Source organism: Pimephales promelas, chromosome 2, assembly GCF_988280905.1.
Source record: "Pimephales promelas chromosome 2, fPimPro1.hap1.1, whole genome shotgun sequence".
Classification (NCBI taxonomy): Eukaryota; Metazoa; Chordata; class Actinopteri; order Cypriniformes; family Leuciscidae; genus Pimephales; species Pimephales promelas.
Window position 1 is genome coordinate 28,340,027 of NC_142770.1, and position 19,110 is coordinate 28,359,136.

Consider the following 19,110-nt stretch of genomic DNA (forward strand, 5'->3'; position numbering starts at 1 on the left):
TGGCCGAGCCTCGCCCTGGGTGAACCACCTTCCTGATCATGGTGTCTCCCCTGCCAGGTAAGTATGAATTCCCAGGCCTTCAGTCAGAAGCACCCTGCCCCTCTCCCCAATCCTCACCAGCGGTTTGCCAGTCAAAAAAGGGGCTTTTTTTTTTTTTTTTTTTTTTTGCACGCTCCGCATCCGGCTCCATGAGCCATAAATGTACATAATGCGCCGTCCCCGAATAGTGGACGGATCAGATGTTAAACTGACAGAGGAACAGGGGTTCCTTTTTGTCTTGTTTTTACACCACAATTCTACCCAGGCTAGTATAGCACATGATCACCTACAACACCCACTCACACTAGCTCCATTATCACCTTCTGCCACACAAGACCACTACATTTCTTTCATTGAACACTTTAGGAGGGTGCACCGTTCCCAGAAGTACTGCAATACCGGGTCGATGCGTGGAGTGGACGGAGCAAGCCCCTATGCCATCTCCCAGGACCAAAAATCAATTTAATATGTGGTGCCCGGGTAGGGCACGTATCAGATATTAAACTGATAAGAACAGATACTACACTTGATCTTAGCCAAAAGGCCGAGAAGCGATGACGCAGCGACGCCGAGGCGGGGGAGCCGGCAAAGGCCACGCCCACCTGGGCCGCGGCGAGAGGGTCTAAGGTCGCCGGCAAACAAGCTCAGCTCAGATTGGTTGACACCGAAAATGGATCACAACAGAGTGCACAGCACGACACTCTGGAGTGCAACCTGGGATTTTGGATCATCAACATTCCGCCTTAAAAGTGAGCGGGCAGACCAAAGCGTCCGTGGTAGAGACTTGAAACTCTGAGGGATGGTAGGACCGGCCCGGTACTACAACCTCACCAAGGCTCGCCCCGATCGGCCCCAAGGTGGCGCTGCAGCGATCAAAAGTACGAAATGGCTCGTAACTCCTCGACCGTCGGTCGCAGACCCAAGTGTCTTACATCACCGGAATCCTTGGCTCGAGCCGAACAAGATGCATGCCTCGGATTGGGTGGTCGCGCTGGCGAGATTTTCGGGTATTTTGGATTTTCTGAAAAACCTACTTTTGCACACTAGTCCTAGGTTTTTTGCCCGATCTGACCCAAACCGGTGCAGAAAGATTCTCTGGAGTCTGACTGCCAACAGGGATCGGGAAACAGTTGGAATTTCCATCCACGTTGGCGACGGTACGCCAAAACGTTGGGGGTGGGCGAGGCGGGCTTTACTTAAACGGCTATAACTCTCCAACGGAATGAGACAATTGCACCCAACTCGGTACACCTGTGTACGGGCTCAGCCCGTGGTCACGTGAAGAGGAATGCGGCGACTGGCCACTTGGTGGCGCTGTAAACAGAAAAAAACACAACATGGGTGGCTGAATATCACGTGACGTTTCACACGTGCACAATGTTTTCATACCACATGATAGAACTCCTCATTCCGAACAACTTTGCCTCCAGGACAACTGCTGTGAACTAAGTCGTCCGTCAAATATTGGAGACTATTTGAAGAATTGAGGAGAAAAAAGAAAACCCTCCTCACACAGACCGGTCCTAGACTGTTTCGTATCTCTCGAGCAACCGCCGCAGTTCAACTCTCTGGACTGCCTCTGGATATTGAAGAAGTGGAGAAAAAAAACAAAACAAAAGAACCTCAAGTGGAGCTTTAACAATCTGCCCTTTTAACCAGTGTTGTCCAGGGGAGAGCGCGAACGCAGTCCCCCACTACCATAAATTATGCAGTCGAGATTCCCACATTTGGGGAATTCGCAGGGGTCAGCACAACCCAGAGTGCAATGGCCGAGCCTCGCCCTGGGTGAACCACCTTCCTGATCATGGTGTCTCCCCTGCCAGGTAAGTATGAATTCCCAGGCCTTCAGTCAGAAGCACCCTGCCCCTCTCCCCAATCCTCACCAGCGGTTTGCCAGTCAAAAAAGGGGCTTTTTTTTTTTTTTTTTTTTTTGCACGCTCCGCATCCGGCTCCATGAGCCATAAATGTACATAATGCGCCGTCCCCGAATAGTGGACGGATCAGATGTTAAACTGACAGAGGAACAGGGGTTCCTTTTTGTCTTGTTTTTACACCACAATTCTACCCAGGCTAGTATAGCACATGATCACCTACAACACCCACTCACACTAGCTCCATTATCACCTTCTGCCACACAAGACCACTACATTTCTTTCATTGAACACTTTAGGAGGGTGCACCGTTCCCAGAAGTACTGCAATACCGGGTCGATGCGTGGAGTGGACGGAGCAAGCCCCTATGCCATCTCCCAGGACCAAAAATCAATTTAATATGTGGTGCCCGGGTAGGGCACGTATCAGATATTAAACTGATAAGAACAGATACTACACTTGATCTTAGCCAAAAGGCCGAGAAGCGATGACGCAGCGACGCCGAGGCGGGGGAGCCGGCAAAGGCCACGCCCACCTGGGCCGCGGCGAGAGGGTCTAAGGTCGCCGGCAAACAAGCTCAGCTCAGATTGGTTGACACCGAAAATGGATCACAACAGAGTGCACAGCACGACACTCTGGAGTGCAACCTGGGATTTTGGATCATCAACATTCCGCCTTAAAAGTGAGCGGGCAGACCAAAGCGTCCGTGGTAGAGACTTGAAACTCTGAGGGATGGTAGGACCGGCCCGGTACTACAACCTCACCAAGGCTCGCCCCGATCGGCCCCAAGGTGGCGCTGCAGCGATCAAAAGTACGAAATGGCTCGTAACTCCTCGACCGTCGGTCGCAGACCCAAGTGTCTTACATCACCGGAATCCTTGGCTCGAGCCGAACAAGATGCATGCCTCGGATTGGGTGGTCGCGCGGCGAGATTTTCGGGTATTTTGGATTTTCTGAAAAACCTACTTTTGCACACTAGTCCTAGGTTTTTTGCCCGATCTGACCCAAACCGGTGCAGAAAGATTCTCTGGAGTCTGACTGCCAACAGGGATCGGGAAACAGTTGGAATTTCCATCCACGTTGGCGACGGTACGCCAAAACGTTGGGGGTGGGCGAGGCGGGCTTTACTTAAACGGCTATAACTCTCCAACGGAATGAGACGATTGCACCCAACTCGGTACACCTGTGTACGGGCTCAGCCCGTGGTCACGTGAAGAGGAATGCGGCGACTGGCCACTTGGTGGCGCTGTAAACAGAAAAAAACACAACATGGGTGGCTGAATATCACGTGACGTTTCACACGTGCACAATGTTTTCATACCACATGATAGAACTCCTCATTCCGAACAACTTTGCCTCCAGGACAACTGCTGTGAACTAAGTCGTCCGTCAAATATTGGAGACTATTTGAAGAATTGAGGAGAAAAAAGAAAACCCTCCTCACACAGACCGGTCCTAGACTGTTTCGTATCTCTCGAGCAACCGCCGCAGTTCAACTCTCTGGACTGCCTCTGGATATTGAAGAAGTGGAGAAAAAAAACAAAACAAAAGAACCTCAAGTGGAGCTTTAACAATCTGCCCTTTTAACCAGTGTTGTCCAGGGGAGAGCGCGAACGCAGTCCCCCACTACCATAAATTATGCAGTCGAGATTCCCACATTTGGGGAATTCGCAGGGGTCAGCACAACCCAGAGTGCAATGGCCGAGCCTCGCCCTGGGTGAACCACCTTCCTGATCATGGTGTCTCCCCTGCCAGGTAAGTATGAATTCCCAGGCCTTCAGTCAGAAGCACCCTGCCCCTCTCCCCAATCCTCACCAGCGGTTTGCCAGTCAAAAAAGGGGCTTTTTTTTTTTTTTTTTTTTTTTGCACGCTCCGCATCCGGCTCCATGAGCCATAAATGTACATAATGCGCCGTCCCCGAATAGTGGACGGATCAGATGTTAAACTGACAGAGGAACAGGGGTTCCTTTTTGTCTTGTTTTTACACCACAATTCTACCCAGGCTAGTATAGCACATGATCACCTACAACACCCACTCACACTAGCTCCATTATCACCTTCTGCCACACAAGACCACTACATTTCTTTCATTGAACACTTTAGGAGGGTGCACCGTTCCCAGAAGTACTGCAATACCGGGTCGATGCGTGGAGTGGACGGAGCAAGCCCCTATGCCATCTCCCAGGACCAAAAATCAATTTAATATGTGGTGCCCGGGTAGGGCACGTATCAGATATTAAACTGATAAGAACAGATACTACACTTGATCTTAGCCAAAAGGCCGAGAAGCGATGACGCAGCGACGCCGAGGCGGGGGAGCCGGCAAAGGCCACGCCCACCTGGGCCGCGGCGAGAGGGTCTAAGGTCGCCGGCAAACAAGCTCAGCTCAGATTGGTTGACACCGAAAATGGATCACAACAGAGTGCACAGCACGACACTCTGGAGTGCAACCTGGGATTTTGGATCATCAACATTCCGCCTTAAAAGTGAGCGGGCAGACCAAAGCGTCCGTGGTAGAGACTTGAAACTCTGAGGGATGGTAGGACCGGCCCGGTACTACAACCTCACCAAGGCTCGCCCCGATCGGCCCCAAGGTGGCGCTGCAGCGATCAAAAGTACGAAATGGCTCGTAACTCCTCGACCGTCGGTCGCAGACCCAAGTGTCTTACATCACCGGAATCCTTGGCTCGAGCCGAACAAGATGCATGCCTCGGATTGGGTGGTCGCGCTGGCGAGATTTTCGGGTATTTTGGATTTTCTGAAAAACCTACTTTTGCACACTAGTCCTAGGTTTTTTGCCCGATCTGACCCAAACCGGTGCAGAAAGATTCTCTGGAGTCCGACTGCCAACAGGGATCGGGAAACAGTTGGAATTTCCATCCACGTTGGCGACGGTACGCCAAAACGTTGGGGGTGGGCGAGGCGGGCTTTACTTAAACGGCTATAACTCTCCAACGGAATGAGACAATTGCACCCAACTCGGTACACCTGTGTACGGGCTCAGCCCGTGGTCACGTGAAGAGGAATGCGGCGACTGGCCACTTGGTGGCGCTGTAAACAGAAAAAAACACAACATGGGTGGCTGTATATCACGTGACGTTTCACACGTGCACAATGTTTTCATAGCACATGATAGAACTCCTCATTCCGAACAACTTTGCCTCCAGGACAACTGCTGTGAACCAAGTCGTCCGTCAAATATTGGAGACTATTTGAAGAATTGAGGAGAAAAAAGAAAACCCTCCTCACACAGACCGGTCCTAGACTGTTTCGTATCTCTCGAGCAACCGCCGCAGTTCAACTCTCTGGACTGCCTCTGGATATTGAAGAAGTGGAGAAAAAAAACAAAAAACAAAAGAACCTCAAGTGGAGCTTTAACAATCTGCCCTTTTAACCAGTGTTGTCCAGGGGAGAGCGCGAACGCAGTCCCCCACTACCATAAATTATGCAGTCGAGATTCCCACATTTGGGGAATTCGCAGGGGTCAGCACAACCCAGAGTGCAATGGCCGAGCCTCGCCCTGGGTGAACCACCTTCCTGATCATGGTGTCTCCCCTGCCAGGTAAGTATGAATTCCCAGGCCTTCAGTCAGAAGCACCCTGCCCCTCTCCCCAATCCTCACCAGCGGTTTGCCAGTCAAAAAAGGGGCTTTTTTTTTTTTTTTTTTTTTTTGCACGCTCCGCATCCGGCTCCATGAGCCATAAATGTACATAATGCGCCGTCCCCGAATAGTGGACGGATCAGATGTTAAACTGACAGAGGAACAGGGGTTCCTTTTTGTCTTGTTTTTACACCACAATTCTACCCAGGCTAGTATAGCACATGATCACCTACAACACCCACTCACACTAGCTCCATTATCACCTTCTGCCACACAAGACCACTACATTTCTTTCATTGAACACTTTAGGAGGGTGCACCGTTCCCAGAAGTACTGCAATACCGGGTCGATGCGTGGAGTGGACGGAGCAAGCCCCTATGCCATCTCCCAGGACCAAAAATCAATTTAATATGTGGTGCCCGGGTAGGGCACGTATCAGATATTAAACTGATAAGAACAGATACTACACTTGATCTTAGCCAAAAGGCCGAGAAGCGATGACGCAGCGACGCCGAGGCGGGGGAGCCGGCAAAGGCCACGCCCACCTGGGCCGCGGCGAGAGGGTCTAAGGTCGCCGGCAAACAAGCTCAGCTCAGATTGGTTGACACCGAAAATGGATCACAACAGAGTGCACAGCACGACACTCTGGAGTGCAACCTGGGATTTTGGATCATCAACATTCCGCCTTAAAAGTGAGCGGGCAGACCAAAGCGTCCGTGGTAGAGACTTGAAACTCTGAGGGATGGTAGGACCGGCCCGGTACTACAACCTCACCAAGGCTCGCCCCGATCGGCCCCAAGGTGGCGCTGCAGCGATCAAAAGTACGAAATGGCTCGTAACTCCTCGACCGTCGGTCGCAGACCCAAGTGTCTTACATCACCGGAATCCTTGGCTCGAGCCGAACAAGATGCATGCCTCGGATTGGGTGGTCGCGCTGGCGAGATTTTCGGGTATTTTGGATTTTCTGAAAAACCTACTTTTGCACACTAGTCCTAGGTTTTTTGCCCGATCTGACCCAAACCGGTGCAGAAAGATTCTCTGGAGTCTGACTGCCAACAGGGATCGGGAAACAGTTGGAATTTCCATCCACGTTGGCGACGGTACGCCAAAACGTTGGGGGTGGGCGAGGCGGGCTTTACTTAAACGGCTATAACTCTCCAACGGAATGAGACAATTGCACCCAACTCGGTACACCTGTGTACGGGCTCAGCCCGTGGTCACGTGAAGAGGAATGCGGCGACTGGCCACTTGGTGGCGCTGTAAACAGAAAAAAACACAACATGGGTGGCTGAATATCACGTGACGTTTCACACGTGCACAATGTTTTCATACCACATGATAGAACTCCTCATTCCGAACAACTTTGCCTCCAGGACAACTGCTGTGAACTAAGTCGTCCGTCAAATATTGGAGACTATTTGAAGAATTGAGGAGAAAAAAGAAAACCCTCCTCACACAGACCGGTCCTAGACTGTTTCGTATCTCTCGAGCAACCGCCGCAGTTCAACTCTCTGGACTGCCTCTGGATATTGAAGAAGTGGAGAAAAAAAACAAAACAAAAGAACCTCAAGTGGAGCTTTAACAATCTGCCCTTTTAACCAGTGTTGTCCAGGGGAGAGCGCGAACGCAGTCCCCCACTACCATAAATTATGCAGTCGAGATTCCCACATTTGGGGAATTCGCAGGGGTCAGCACAACCCAGAGTGCAATGGCCGAGCCTCGCCCTGGGTGAACCACCTTCCTGATCATGGTGTCTCCCCTGCCAGGTAAGTATGAATTCCCAGGCCTTCAGTCAGAAGCACCCTGCCCCTCTCCCCAATCCTCACCAGCGGTTTGCCAGTCAAAAAAGGGGCTTTTTTTTTTTTTTTTTTTTTTTGCACGCTCCGCATCCGGCTCCATGAGCCATAAATGTACATAATGCGCCGTCCCCGAATAGTGGACGGATCAGATGTTAAACTGACAGAGGAACAGGGGTTCCTTTTTGTCTTGTTTTTACACCACAATTCTACCCAGGCTAGTATAGCACATGATCACCTACAACACCCACTCACACTAGCTCCATTATCACCTTCTGCCACACAAGACCACTACATTTCTTTCATTGAACACTTTAGGAGGGTGCACCGTTCCCAGAAGTACTGCAATACCGGGTCGATGCGTGGAGTGGACGGAGCAAGCCCCTATGCCATCTCCCAGGACCAAAAATCAATTTAATATGTGGTGCCCGGGTAGGGCACGTATCAGATATTAAACTGATAAGAACAGATACTACACTTGATCTTAGCCAAAAGGCCGAGAAGCGATGACGCAGCGACGCCGAGGCGGGGGAGCCGGCAAAGGCCACGCCCACCTGGGCCGCGGCGAGAGGGTCTAAGGTCGCCGGCAAACAAGCTCAGCTCAGATTGGTTGACACCGAAAATGGATCACAACAGAGTGCACAGCACGACACTCTGGAGTGCAACCTGGGATTTTGGATCATCAACATTCCGCCTTAAAAGTGAGCGGGCAGACCAAAGCGTCCGTGGTAGAGACTTGAAACTCTGAGGGATGGTAGGACCGGCCCGGTACTACAACCTCACCAAGGCTCGCCCCGATCGGCCCCAAGGTGGCGCTGCAGCGATCAAAAGTACGAAATGGCTCGTAACTCCTCGACCGTCGGTCGCAGACCCAAGTGTCTTACATCACCGGAATCCTTGGCTCGAGCCGAACAAGATGCATGCCTCGGATTGGGTGGTCGCGCTGGCGAGATTTTCGGGTATTTTGGATTTTCTGAAAAACCTACTTTTGCACACTAGTCCTAGGTTTTTTGCCCGATCTGACCCAAACCGGTGCAGAAAGATTCTCTGGAGTCTGACTGCCAACAGGGATCGGGAAACAGTTGGAATTTCCATCCACGTTGGCGACGGTACGCCAAAACGTTGGGGGTGGGCGAGGCGGGCTTTACTTAAACGGCTATAACTCTCCAACGGAATGAGACAATTGCACCCAACTCGGTACACCTGTGTACGGGCTCAGCCCGTGGTCACGTGAAGAGGAATGCGGCGACTGGCCACTTGGTGGCGCTGTAAACAGAAAAAAACACAACATGGGTGGCTGAATATCACGTGACGTTTCACACGTGCACAATGTTTTCATACCACATGATAGAACTCCTCATTCCGAACAACTTTGCCTCCAGGACAACTGCTGTGAACTAAGTCGTCCGTCAAATATTGGAGACTATTTGAAGAATTGAGGAGAAAAAAGAAAACCCTCCTCACACAGACCGGTCCTAGACTGTTTCGTATCTCTCGAGCAACCGCCGCAGTTCAACTCTCTGGACTGCCTCTGGATATTGAAGAAGTGGAGAAAAAAAACAAAACAAAAGAACCTCAAGTGGAGCTTTAACAATCTGCCCTTTTAACCAGTGTTGTCCAGGGGAGAGCGCGAACGCAGTCCCCCACTACCATAAATTATGCAGTCGAGATTCCCACATTTGGGGAATTCGCAGGGGTCAGCACAACCCAGAGTGCAATGGCCGAGCCTCGCCCTGGGTGAACCACCTTCCTGATCATGGTGTCTCCCCTGCCAGGTAAGTATGAATTCCCAGGCCTTCAGTCAGAAGCACCCTGCCCCTCTCCCCAATCCTCACCAGCGGTTTGCCAGTCAAAAAAGGGGCTTTTTTTTTTTTTTTTTTTTTTGCACGCTCCGCATCCGGCTCCATGAGCCATAAATGTACATAATGCGCCGTCCCCGAATAGTGGACGGATCAGATGTTAAACTGACAGAGGAACAGGGGTTCCTTTTTGTCTTGTTTTTACACCACAATTCTACCCAGGCTAGTATAGCACATGATCACCTACAACACCCACTCACACTAGCTCCATTATCACCTTCTGCCACACAAGACCACTACATTTCTTTCATTGAACACTTTAGGAGGGTGCACCGTTCCCAGAAGTACTGCAATACCGGGTCGATGCGTGGAGTGGACGGAGCAAGCCCCTATGCCATCTCCCAGGACCAAAAATCAATTTAATATGTGGTGCCCGGGTAGGGCACGTATCAGATATTAAACTGATAAGAACAGATACTACACTTGATCTTAGCCAAAAGGCCGAGAAGCGATGACGCAGCGACGCCGAGGCGGGGGAGCCGGCAAAGGCCACGCCCACCTGGGCCGCGGCGAGAGGGTCTAAGGTCGCCGGCAAACAAGCTCAGCTCAGATTGGTTGACACCGAAAATGGATCACAACAGAGTGCACAGCACGACACTCTGGAGTGCAACCTGGGATTTTGGATCATCAACATTCCGCCTTAAAAGTGAGCGGGCAGACCAAAGCGTCCGTGGTAGAGACTTGAAACTCTGAGGGATGGTAGGACCGGCCCGGTACTACAACCTCACCAAGGCTCGCCCCGATCGGCCCCAAGGTGGCGCTGCAGCGATCAAAAGTACGAAATGGCTCGTAACTCCTCGACCGTCGGTCGCAGACCCAAGTGTCTTACATCACCGGAATCCTTGGCTCGAGCCGAACAAGATGCATGCCTCGGATTGGGTGGTCGCGCGGCGAGATTTTCGGGTATTTTGGATTTTCTGAAAAACCTACTTTTGCACACTAGTCCTAGGTTTTTTGCCCGATCTGACCCAAACCGGTGCAGAAAGATTCTCTGGAGTCTGACTGCCAACAGGGATCGGGAAACAGTTGGAATTTCCATCCACGTTGGCGACGGTACGCCAAAACGTTGGGGGTGGGCGAGGCGGGCTTTACTTAAACGGCTATAACTCTCCAACGGAATGAGACGATTGCACCCAACTCGGTACACCTGTGTACGGGCTCAGCCCGTGGTCACGTGAAGAGGAATGCGGCGACTGGCCACTTGGTGGCGCTGTAAACAGAAAAAAACACAACATGGGTGGCTGAATATCACGTGACGTTTCACACGTGCACAATGTTTTCATACCACATGATAGAACTCCTCATTCCGAACAACTTTGCCTCCAGGACAACTGCTGTGAACTAAGTCGTCCGTCAAATATTGGAGACTATTTGAAGAATTGAGGAGAAAAAAGAAAACCCTCCTCACACAGACCGGTCCTAGACTGTTTCGTATCTCTCGAGCAACCGCCGCAGTTCAACTCTCTGGACTGCCTCTGGATATTGAAGAAGTGGAGAAAAAAAACAAAACAAAAGAACCTCAAGTGGAGCTTTAACAATCTGCCCTTTTAACCAGTGTTGTCCAGGGGAGAGCGCGAACGCAGTCCCCCACTACCATAAATTATGCAGTCGAGATTCCCACATTTGGGGAATTCGCAGGGGTCAGCACAACCCAGAGTGCAATGGCCGAGCCTCGCCCTGGGTGAACCACCTTCCTGATCATGGTGTCTCCCCTGCCAGGTAAGTATGAATTCCCAGGCCTTCAGTCAGAAGCACCCTGCCCCTCTCCCCAATCCTCACCAGCGGTTTGCCAGTCAAAAAAGGGGCTTTTTTTTTTTTTTTTTTTTTTTGCACGCTCCGCATCCGGCTCCATGAGCCATAAATGTACATAATGCGCCGTCCCCGAATAGTGGACGGATCAGATGTTAAACTGACAGAGGAACAGGGGTTCCTTTTTGTCTTGTTTTTACACCACAATTCTACCCAGGCTAGTATAGCACATGATCACCTACAACACCCACTCACACTAGCTCCATTATCACCTTCTGCCACACAAGACCACTACATTTCTTTCATTGAACACTTTAGGAGGGTGCACCGTTCCCAGAAGTACTGCAATACCGGGTCGATGCGTGGAGTGGACGGAGCAAGCCCCTATGCCATCTCCCAGGACCAAAAATCAATTTAATATGTGGTGCCCGGGTAGGGCACGTATCAGATATTAAACTGATAAGAACAGATACTACACTTGATCTTAGCCAAAAGGCCGAGAAGCGATGACGCAGCGACGCCGAGGCGGGGGAGCCGGCAAAGGCCACGCCCACCTGGGCCGCGGCGAGAGGGTCTAAGGTCGCCGGCAAACAAGCTCAGCTCAGATTGGTTGACACCGAAAATGGATCACAACAGAGTGCACAGCACGACACTCTGGAGTGCAACCTGGGATTTTGGATCATCAACATTCCGCCTTAAAAGTGAGCGGGCAGACCAAAGCGTCCGTGGTAGAGACTTGAAACTCTGAGGGATGGTAGGACCGGCCCGGTACTACAACCTCACCAAGGCTCGCCCCGATCGGCCCCAAGGTGGCGCTGCAGCGATCAAAAGTACGAAATGGCTCGTAACTCCTCGACCGTCGGTCGCAGACCCAAGTGTCTTACATCACCGGAATCCTTGGCTCGAGCCGAACAAGATGCATGCCTCGGATTGGGTGGTCGCGCTGGCGAGATTTTCGGGTATTTTGGATTTTCTGAAAAACCTACTTTTGCACACTAGTCCTAGGTTTTTTGCCCGATCTGACCCAAACCGGTGCAGAAAGATTCTCTGGAGTCCGACTGCCAACAGGGATCGGGAAACAGTTGGAATTTCCATCCACGTTGGCGACGGTACGCCAAAACGTTGGGGGTGGGCGAGGCGGGCTTTACTTAAACGGCTATAACTCTCCAACGGAATGAGACAATTGCACCCAACTCGGTACACCTGTGTACGGGCTCAGCCCGTGGTCACGTGAAGAGGAATGCGGCGACTGGCCACTTGGTGGCGCTGTAAACAGAAAAAAACACAACATGGGTGGCTGTATATCACGTGACGTTTCACACGTGCACAATGTTTTCATAGCACATGATAGAACTCCTCATTCCGAACAACTTTGCCTCCAGGACAACTGCTGTGAACCAAGTCGTCCGTCAAATATTGGAGACTATTTGAAGAATTGAGGAGAAAAAAGAAAACCCTCCTCACACAGACCGGTCCTAGACTGTTTCGTATCTCTCGAGCAACCGCCGCAGTTCAACTCTCTGGACTGCCTCTGGATATTGAAGAAGTGGAGAAAAAAAAACAAAAAACAAAAGAACCTCAAGTGGAGCTTTAACAATCTGCCCTTTTAACCAGTGTTGTCCAGGGGAGAGCGCGAACGCAGTCCCCCACTACCATAAATTATGCAGTCGAGATTCCCACATTTGGGGAATTCGCAGGGGTCAGCACAACCCAGAGTGCAATGGCCGAGCCTCGCCCTGGGTGAACCACCTTCCTGATCATGGTGTCTCCCCTGCCAGGTAAGTATGAATTCCCAGGCCTTCAGTCAGAAGCACCCTGCCCCTCTCCCCAATCCTCACCAGCGGTTTGCCAGTCAAAAAAGGGGCTTTTTTTTTTTTTTTTTTTTTTTGCACGCTCCGCATCCGGCTCCATGAGCCATAAATGTACATAATGCGCCGTCCCCGAATAGTGGACGGATCAGATGTTAAACTGACAGAGGAACAGGGGTTCCTTTTTGTCTTGTTTTTACACCACAATTCTACCCAGGCTAGTATAGCACATGATCACCTACAACACCCACTCACACTAGCTCCATTATCACCTTCTGCCACACAAGACCACTACATTTCTTTCATTGAACACTTTAGGAGGGTGCACCGTTCCCAGAAGTACTGCAATACCGGGTCGATGCGTGGAGTGGACGGAGCAAGCCCCTATGCCATCTCCCAGGACCAAAAATCAATTTAATATGTGGTGCCCGGGTAGGGCACGTATCAGATATTAAACTGATAAGAACAGATACTACACTTGATCTTAGCCAAAAGGCCGAGAAGCGATGACGCAGCGACGCCGAGGCGGGGGAGCCGGCAAAGGCCACGCCCACCTGGGCCGCGGCGAGAGGGTCTAAGGTCGCCGGCAAACAAGCTCAGCTCAGATTGGTTGACACCGAAAATGGATCACAACAGAGTGCACAGCACGACACTCTGGAGTGCAACCTGGGATTTTGGATCATCAACATTCCGCCTTAAAAGTGAGCGGGCAGACCAAAGCGTCCGTGGTAGAGACTTGAAACTCTGAGGGATGGTAGGACCGGCCCGGTACTACAACCTCACCAAGGCTCGCCCCGATCGGCCCCAAGGTGGCGCTGCAGCGATCAAAAGTACGAAATGGCTCGTAACTCCTCGACCGTCGGTCGCAGACCCAAGTGTCTTACATCACCGGAATCCTTGGCTCGAGCCGAACAAGATGCATGCCTCGGATTGGGTGGTCGCGCTGGCGAGATTTTCGGGTATTTTGGATTTTCTGAAAAACCTACTTTTGCACACTAGTCCTAGGTTTTTTGCCCGATCTGACCCAAACCGGTGCAGAAAGATTCTCTGGAGTCTGACTGCCAACAGGGATCGGGAAACAGTTGGAATTTCCATCCACGTTGGCGACGGTACGCCAAAACGTTGGGGGTGGGCGAGGCGGGCTTTACTTAAACGGCTATAACTCTCCAACGGAATGAGACAATTGCACCCAACTCGGTACACCTGTGTACGGGCTCAGCCCGTGGTCACGTGAAGAGGAATGCGGCGACTGGCCACTTGGTGGCGCTGTAAACAGAAAAAAACACAACATGGGTGGCTGAATATCACGTGACGTTTCACACGTGCACAATGTTTTCATACCACATGATAGAACTCCTCATTCCGAACAACTTTGCCTCCAGGACAACTGCTGTGAACTAAGTCGTCCGTCAAATATTGGAGACTATTTGAAGAATTGAGGAGAAAAAAGAAAACCCTCCTCACACAGACCGGTCCTAGACTGTTTCGTATCTCTCGAGCAACCGCCGCAGTTCAACTCTCTGGACTGCCTCTGGATATTGAAGAAGTGGAGAAAAAAAACAAAACAAAAGAACCTCAAGTGGAGCTTTAACAATCTGCCCTTTTAACCAGTGTTGTCCAGGGGAGAGCGCGAACGCAGTCCCCCACTACCATAAATTATGCAGTCGAGATTCCCACATTTGGGGAATTCGCAGGGGTCAGCACAACCCAGAGTGCAATGGCCGAGCCTCGCCCTGGGTGAACCACCTTCCTGATCATGGTGTCTCCCCTGCCAGGTAAGTATGAATTCCCAGGCCTTCAGTCAGAAGCACCCTGCCCCTCTCCCCAATCCTCACCAGCGGTTTGCCAGTCAAAAAAGGGGCTTTTTTTTTTTTTTTTTTTTTTGCACGCTCCGCATCCGGCTCCATGAGCCATAAATGTACATAATGCGCCGTCCCCGAATAGTGGACGGATCAGATGTTAAACTGACAGAGGAACAGGGGTTCCTTTTTGTCTTGTTTTTACACCACAATTCTACCCAGGCTAGTATAGCACATGATCACCTACAACACCCACTCACACTAGCTCCATTATCACCTTCTGCCACACAAGACCACTACATTTCTTTCATTGAACACTTTAGGAGGGTGCACCGTTCCCAGAAGTACTGCAATACCGGGTCGATGCGTGGAGTGGACGGAGCAAGCCCCTATGCCATCTCCCAGGACCAAAAATCAATTTAATATGTGGTGCCCGGGTAGGGCACGTATCAGATATTAAACTGATAAGAACAGATACTACACTTGATCTTAGCCAAAAGGCCGAGAAGCGATGACGCAGCGACGCCGAGGCGGGGGAGCCGGCAAAGGCCACGCCCACCTGGGCCGCGGCGAGAGGGTCTAAGGTCGCCGGCAAACAAGCTCAGCTCAGATTGGTTGACACCGAAAATGGATCACAACAGAGTGCACAGCACGACACTCTGGAGTGCAACCTGGGATTTTGGATCATCAACATTCCGCCTTAAAAGTGAGCGGGCAGACCAAAGCGTCCGTGGTAGAGACTTGAAACTCTGAGGGATGGTAGGACCGGCCCGGTACTACAACCTCACCAAGGCTCGCCCCGATCGGCCCCAAGGTGGCGCTGCAGCGATCAAAAGTACGAAATGGCTCGTAACTCCTCGACCGTCGGTCGCAGACCCAAGTGTCTTACATCACCGGAATCCTTGGCTCGAGCCGAACAAGATGCATGCCTCGGATTGGGTGGTCGCGCTGGCGAGATTTTCGGGTATTTTGGATTTTCTGAAAAACCTACTTTTGCACACTAGTCCTAGGTTTTTTGCCCGATCTGACCCAAACCGGTGCAGAAAGATTCTCTGGAGTCTGACTGCCAACAGGGATCGGGAAACAGTTGGAATTTCCATCCACGTTGGCGACGGTACGCCAAAACGTTGGGGGTGGGCGAGGCGGGCTTTACTTAAACGGCTATAACTCTCCAACGGAATGAGACAATTGCACCCAACTCGGTACACCTGTGTACGGGCTCAGCCCGTGGTCACGTGAAGAGGAATGCGGCGACTGGCCACTTGGTGGCGCTGTAAACAGAAAAAAACACAACATGGGTGGCTGAATATCACGTGACGTTTCACACGTGCACAATGTTTTCATACCACATGATAGAACTCCTCATTCCGAACAACTTTGCCTCCAGGACAACTGCTGTGAACTAAGTCGTCCGTCAAATATTGGAGACTATTTGAAGAATTGAGGAGAAAAAAGAAAACCCTCCTCACACAGACCGGTCCTAGACTGTTTCGTATCTCTCGAGCAACCGCCGCAGTTCAACTCTCTGGACTGCCTCTGGATATTGAAGAAGTGGAGAAAAAAAACAAAACAAAAGAACCTCAAGTGGAGCTTTAACAATCTGCCCTTTTAACCAGTGTTGTCCAGGGGAGAGCGCGAACGCAGTCCCCCACTACCATAAATTATGCAGTCGAGATTCCCACATTTGGGGAATTCGCAGGGGTCAGCACAACCCAGAGTGCAATGGCCGAGCCTCGCCCTGGGTGAACCACCTTCCTGATCATGGTGTCTCCCCTGCCAGGTAAGTATGAATTCCCAGGCCTTCAGTCAGAAGCACCCTGCCCCTCTCCCCAATCCTCACCAGCGGTTTGCCAGTCAAAAAAGGGGCTTTTTTTTTTTTTTTTTTTTTTTGCACGCTCCGCATCCGGCTCCATGAGCCATAAATGTACATAATGCGCCGTCCCCGAATAGTGGACGGATCAGATGTTAAACTGACAGAGGAACAGGGGTTCCTTTTTGTCTTGTTTTTACACCACAATTCTACCCAGGCTAGTATAGCACATGATCACCTACAACACCCACTCACACTAGCTCCATTATCACCTTCTGCCACACAAGACCACTACATTTCTTTCATTGAACACTTTAGGAGGGTGCACCGTTCCCAGAAGTACTGCAATACCGGGTCGATGCGTGGAGTGGACGGAGCAAGCCCCTATGCCATCTCCCAGGACCAAAAATCAATTTAATATGTGGTGCCCGGGTAGGGCACGTATCAGATATTAAACTGATAAGAACAGATACTACACTTGATCTTAGCCAAAAGGCCGAGAAGCGATGACGCAGCGACGCCGAGGCGGGGGAGCCGGCAAAGGCCACGCCCACCTGGGCCGCGGCGAGAGGGTCTAAGGTCGCCGGCAAACAAGCTCAGCTCAGATTGGTTGACACCGAAAATGGATCACAACAGAGTGCACAGCACGACACTCTGGAGTGCAACCTGGGATTTTGGATCATCAACATTCCGCCTTAAAAGTGAGCGGGCAGACCAAAGCGTCCGTGGTAGAGACTTGAAACTCTGAGGGATGGTAGGACCGGCCCGGTACTACAACCTCACCAAGGCTCGCCCCGATCGGCCCCAAGGTGGCGCTGCAGCGATCAAAAGTACGAAATGGCTCGTAACTCCTCGACCGTCGGTCGCAGACCCAAGTGTCTTACATCACCGGAATCCTTGGCTCGAGCCGAACAAGATGCATGCCTCGGATTGGGTGGTCGCGCTGGCGAGATTTTCGGGTATTTTGGATTTTCTGAAAAACCTACTTTTGCACACTAGTCCTAGGTTTTTTGCCCGATCTGACCCAAACCGGTGCAGAAAGATTCTCTGGAGTCTGACTGCCAACAGGGATCGGGAAACAGTTGGAATTTCCATCCACGTTGGCGACGGTACGCCAAAACGTTGGGGGTGGGCGAGGCGGGCTTTACTTAAACGGCTATAACTCTCCAACGGAATGAGACAATTGCACCCAACTCGGTACACCTGTGTACGGGCTCAGCCCGTGGTCACGTGAAGAGGAATGCGGCGACTGGCCACTTGGTGGCGCTGTAAACAGAAAAAAACACAACATGGGTGGCTGAATATCACGTGACGTTTCACACGTGCACAATGTTTTCATACCACATGATAGAACTCCTCATTCCGAACAACTTTGCCTCCAGGACAACTGCTGTGAACTAAGTCGTCCGTCAAATATTGGAGACTATTTGAAGAATTGAGGAGAAAAAAGAAAACCCTCCTCACACAGACCGGTCCTAGACTGTTTCGTATCTCTCGAGCAACCGCCGCAGTTCAACTCTCTGGACTGCCTCTGGATATTGAAGAAGTGGAGAAAAAAAACAAAACAAAAGAACCTCAAGTGGAGCTTTAACAATCTGCCCTTTTAACCAGTGTTGTCCAGGGGAGAGCGCGAACGCAGTCCCCCACTACCATAAATTATGCAGTCGAGATTCCCACATTTGGGGAATTCGCAGGGGTCAGCACAACCCAGAGTGCAATGGCCGAGCCTCGCCCTGGGTGAACCACCTTCCTGATCATGGTGTCTCCCCTGCCAGGTAAGTATGAATTCCCAGGCCTTCAGTCAGAAGCACCCTGCCCCTCTCCCCAATCCTCACCAGCGGTTTGCCAGTCAAAAAAGGGGCTTTTTTTTTTTTTTTTTTTTTTGCACGCTCCGCATCCGGCTCCATGAGCCATAAATGTACATAATGCGCCGTCCCCGAATAGTGGACGGATCAGATGTTAAACTGACAGAGGAACAGGGGTTCCTTTTTGTCTTGTTTTTACACCACAATTCTACCCAGGCTAGTATAGCACATGATCACCTACAACACCCACTCACACTAGCTCCATTATCACCTTCTGCCACACAAGACCACTACATTTCTTTCATTGAACACTTTAGGAGGGTGCACCGTTCCCAGAAGTACTGCAATACCGGGTCGATGCGTGGAGTGGACGGAGCAAGCCCCTATGCCATCTCCCAGGACCAAAAATCAATTTAATATGTGGTGCCCGGGTAGGGCACGTATCAGATATTAAACTGATAAGAACAGATACTACACTTGATCTTAGCCAAAAGGCCGAGAAGCGATGACGCAGCGACGCCGAGGCGGGGGAGCCGGCAAAGGCCACGCCCACCTGGGCCGCGGCGAGAGGGTCTAAGGTCGCCGGCAAACAAGCTCAGCTCAGATTGGTTGACACCGAAAATGGATCACAACAGAGTGCACAGCACGACACTCTGGAGTGCAACCTGGGATTTTGGATCATCAACATTCCGCCTTAAAAGTGAGCGGGCAGACCAAAGCGTCCGTGGTAGAGACTTGAAACTCTGAGGGATGGTAGGACCGGCCCGGTACTACAACCTCACCAAGGCTCGCCCCGATCGGCCCCAAGGTGGCGCTGCAGCGATCAAAAGTACGAAATGGCTCGTAACTCCTCGACCGTCGGTCGCAGACCCAAGTGTCTTACATCACCGGAATCCTTGGCTCGAGCCGAACAAGATGCATGCCTCGGATTGGGTGGTCGCGCTGGCGAGATTTTCGGGTATTTTGGATTTTC

At 51.3% G+C, this 19,110-nt stretch overlaps 21 non-coding genes across 21 annotated transcripts; all 21 read right to left on the reverse strand.

Moving 5' to 3' along the window:
- Positions 1–404: 404 nt before the first annotated feature.
- Positions 405–595, reverse strand: LOC148996480 (U2 spliceosomal RNA). The gene has a single exon (XR_016148725.1). It is a non-coding gene; the product is annotated as a U2 spliceosomal RNA (small nuclear RNA).
- A 1,110-nt stretch (positions 596–1,705) lies between these two features.
- LOC148996481 (U1 spliceosomal RNA) lies at positions 1,706–1,870 on the reverse strand. The gene has a single exon (XR_016150336.1). It is a non-coding gene; the product is annotated as a U1 spliceosomal RNA (small nuclear RNA).
- A 338-nt stretch (positions 1,871–2,208) lies between these two features.
- LOC148996482 (U2 spliceosomal RNA) lies at positions 2,209–2,399 on the reverse strand. The gene has a single exon (XR_016148726.1). It is a non-coding gene; the product is annotated as a U2 spliceosomal RNA (small nuclear RNA).
- A 1,109-nt stretch (positions 2,400–3,508) lies between these two features.
- Positions 3,509–3,673, reverse strand: LOC148996483 (U1 spliceosomal RNA). Its single transcript, XR_016150337.1, has one exon. It is a non-coding gene; the product is annotated as a U1 spliceosomal RNA (small nuclear RNA).
- Positions 3,674–4,012: 339 nt separating this feature from the next.
- On the reverse strand, positions 4,013–4,203 carry LOC148996484 (U2 spliceosomal RNA). The gene has a single exon (XR_016148728.1). It is a non-coding gene; the product is annotated as a U2 spliceosomal RNA (small nuclear RNA).
- Positions 4,204–5,315: 1,112 nt separating this feature from the next.
- On the reverse strand, positions 5,316–5,480 carry LOC148996485 (U1 spliceosomal RNA). Its single transcript, XR_016150338.1, has one exon. It is a non-coding gene; the product is annotated as a U1 spliceosomal RNA (small nuclear RNA).
- A 339-nt stretch (positions 5,481–5,819) lies between these two features.
- Positions 5,820–6,010, reverse strand: LOC148996486 (U2 spliceosomal RNA). The gene has a single exon (XR_016148738.1). It is a non-coding gene; the product is annotated as a U2 spliceosomal RNA (small nuclear RNA).
- Positions 6,011–7,120: 1,110 nt separating this feature from the next.
- On the reverse strand, positions 7,121–7,285 carry LOC148996487 (U1 spliceosomal RNA). Its single transcript, XR_016150339.1, has one exon. It is a non-coding gene; the product is annotated as a U1 spliceosomal RNA (small nuclear RNA).
- Positions 7,286–7,624: 339 nt separating this feature from the next.
- Positions 7,625–7,815, reverse strand: LOC148996488 (U2 spliceosomal RNA). The gene has a single exon (XR_016148745.1). It is a non-coding gene; the product is annotated as a U2 spliceosomal RNA (small nuclear RNA).
- A 1,110-nt stretch (positions 7,816–8,925) lies between these two features.
- On the reverse strand, positions 8,926–9,090 carry LOC148996489 (U1 spliceosomal RNA). The gene has a single exon (XR_016150341.1). It is a non-coding gene; the product is annotated as a U1 spliceosomal RNA (small nuclear RNA).
- Positions 9,091–9,428: 338 nt separating this feature from the next.
- Positions 9,429–9,619, reverse strand: LOC148996490 (U2 spliceosomal RNA). Its single transcript, XR_016148756.1, has one exon. It is a non-coding gene; the product is annotated as a U2 spliceosomal RNA (small nuclear RNA).
- Positions 9,620–10,728: 1,109 nt separating this feature from the next.
- LOC148996491 (U1 spliceosomal RNA) lies at positions 10,729–10,893 on the reverse strand. The gene has a single exon (XR_016150342.1). It is a non-coding gene; the product is annotated as a U1 spliceosomal RNA (small nuclear RNA).
- A 339-nt stretch (positions 10,894–11,232) lies between these two features.
- LOC148996492 (U2 spliceosomal RNA) lies at positions 11,233–11,423 on the reverse strand. The gene has a single exon (XR_016148778.1). It is a non-coding gene; the product is annotated as a U2 spliceosomal RNA (small nuclear RNA).
- Positions 11,424–12,536: 1,113 nt separating this feature from the next.
- On the reverse strand, positions 12,537–12,701 carry LOC148996493 (U1 spliceosomal RNA). Its single transcript, XR_016150343.1, has one exon. It is a non-coding gene; the product is annotated as a U1 spliceosomal RNA (small nuclear RNA).
- A 339-nt stretch (positions 12,702–13,040) lies between these two features.
- On the reverse strand, positions 13,041–13,231 carry LOC148996494 (U2 spliceosomal RNA). The gene has a single exon (XR_016148789.1). It is a non-coding gene; the product is annotated as a U2 spliceosomal RNA (small nuclear RNA).
- A 1,110-nt stretch (positions 13,232–14,341) lies between these two features.
- LOC148996495 (U1 spliceosomal RNA) lies at positions 14,342–14,506 on the reverse strand. Its single transcript, XR_016150344.1, has one exon. It is a non-coding gene; the product is annotated as a U1 spliceosomal RNA (small nuclear RNA).
- Positions 14,507–14,844: 338 nt separating this feature from the next.
- LOC148996496 (U2 spliceosomal RNA) lies at positions 14,845–15,035 on the reverse strand. Its single transcript, XR_016148800.1, has one exon. It is a non-coding gene; the product is annotated as a U2 spliceosomal RNA (small nuclear RNA).
- Positions 15,036–16,145: 1,110 nt separating this feature from the next.
- On the reverse strand, positions 16,146–16,310 carry LOC148996497 (U1 spliceosomal RNA). Its single transcript, XR_016150346.1, has one exon. It is a non-coding gene; the product is annotated as a U1 spliceosomal RNA (small nuclear RNA).
- A 339-nt stretch (positions 16,311–16,649) lies between these two features.
- On the reverse strand, positions 16,650–16,840 carry LOC148996498 (U2 spliceosomal RNA). The gene has a single exon (XR_016148811.1). It is a non-coding gene; the product is annotated as a U2 spliceosomal RNA (small nuclear RNA).
- A 1,110-nt stretch (positions 16,841–17,950) lies between these two features.
- Positions 17,951–18,115, reverse strand: LOC148996499 (U1 spliceosomal RNA). Its single transcript, XR_016150347.1, has one exon. It is a non-coding gene; the product is annotated as a U1 spliceosomal RNA (small nuclear RNA).
- Positions 18,116–18,453: 338 nt separating this feature from the next.
- Positions 18,454–18,644, reverse strand: LOC148996500 (U2 spliceosomal RNA). Its single transcript, XR_016148822.1, has one exon. It is a non-coding gene; the product is annotated as a U2 spliceosomal RNA (small nuclear RNA).
- Between the last annotated feature and the right edge of the window lie 466 nt (positions 18,645–19,110).